We start from the raw sequence: 1,540 nt of genomic DNA, 5'->3' as shown, positions 1-1,540 counted from the left end.
CAAGCTTTCTATTGGGAAGCGTTTGATCGCGGTGGGTAGGTGTCCGTGTGCAGGGATGGTTGTCACTCGGGCAGACCAATGTAGGGGTACGCGAAGGTGTCCCTTTTGCTGTGCACGTACAAGAAGCGGCACATGTGTTGCAAGGCACAGCCCGGGTGGCTGTCATCAGCGGAGGTCCGGAAGTCGGAGGCGGTCGCTTTCAGTCTCGCATTCCGCAACCGCAGGGCCTCATTGGCCATCCATCCCAGGGCAGCGGGAAGGCAGTGGGCCCGAATGAGAGGGCGCACAGTGGGGATGCGTTCGTCGGGATGCGATTGTGGCGGGCGCTGAGGCGCCTACGGCCATACCCCCTGAATGCGCCCGATCTTGTCCGATCTCGCAAGCTACGCAGGGTCGGGCCTGGTTAGTACTTGGATGGGAGACCGCCTGGGAATACCAGGTGCGGTAGGCATTTTGCCACACGCTGGTGCTCGTCCCCTGCACAGTCACACCTAATCTTCCTCGCTAATAGCATTTTCTTGGGGCCGAATGGGGAGGCATTTGCGTGGGAGAAGGAGCAGCGACTTGGGTTGTTTGTAGGATGCCTTCTCCCTGGGGGCACCCCGGGCGGCGCTGGGTGGGATACCGCACATGTGGTTCAGGGAGGGGGGTACAGGGCACTCGTTCTCCGCTCTAGACTAGGGCCAGGGGTGAGGTCGGCCCAGAGGGGGGGTGTAGAGTCCCGCGGTTGTTGTGTTTGTGGCCGGCCGGTTGCTTGGGCCTTGCTGACATCCACCGGCGGGGGCGTTTGGGCAATCCTCGTGCAGGGTCTTGTCGAGGATTTGCGTCCGGGGAGCACCACTTGCCGCGGTGCGCTGGGTCCCGGCGTGAGCCCGCAAGTGTTTTGTGAGGGGCGGTGCTTCATCCATGGCACTGTTCTCGCTAAGGCCTGGAGCTAGGAGTTTGGTCGCTCCCCCGGCGGGAGAGCGACGATCGGGCAGTGTCTCCGTACATTGTAAGGGAACAGTGGTTTGGTGACAGAGAGGTGGCGTTGACTCTAACTGCACATATAATGTAAGGTGAAGAATGCATGATAGGAAAGGGGCGAACCTGTCAGCTAAGTAGTCCCCTCCGGGGGTTTCAGCCCATTTCGCCTACCTACCAGTAATAGGCATGGCGAAGGCATCAATTAAGTTCATACACCAACGAGTGTGAGTATGCAGGACATGCTGAGAGCTTTTAAAAGCGGGAATTCCAGGGGCCCTTGCAGATGATGTTGCCTTAATGACTCGAATGCGACAGCACAGATGGGGTGCCAATGTATATAATGTTGATTTGTTTGTCTATGCAGGCAAGGGACAGATGGCACTTCTCCCTCCTTCCTAAGGATTCACTAGGATACGCACCAGCAGCTAAAGGGTAAGAGACGCGAGGGGCAAGGTATCGCGAAGGGCGTTTTAGATGCCACTCAGTGCGGCGCACGCTGTGTGTGCCCGCTCAACAGGTCAAGTGTGGCCCGATCCGATGTTGGGTCTTACTGGCGCCTCCAGGCAGTAGAGGT

General features: G+C 58.6%; 1 pseudogene; it reads left to right on the top strand.

Annotated features, from left to right (window-relative positions):
- The first annotated feature begins 333 nt into the window (after positions 1-333).
- On the top strand, positions 334-451 carry LOC146858067 (5S ribosomal RNA; annotated as a pseudogene).
- The last annotated feature ends 1,089 nt before the right edge of the window (positions 452-1,540 follow it).

This window comes from Triturus cristatus, chromosome 3_2 (assembly GCF_964204655.1).
Source record: "Triturus cristatus chromosome 3_2, aTriCri1.1, whole genome shotgun sequence".
NCBI classification, from domain to species: domain Eukaryota; kingdom Metazoa; phylum Chordata; class Amphibia; order Caudata; family Salamandridae; genus Triturus; species Triturus cristatus.
The sequence above is the reverse complement of the archived record's forward strand: the minus strand, read 5'-3'. Positions and strand labels throughout refer to the sequence as shown.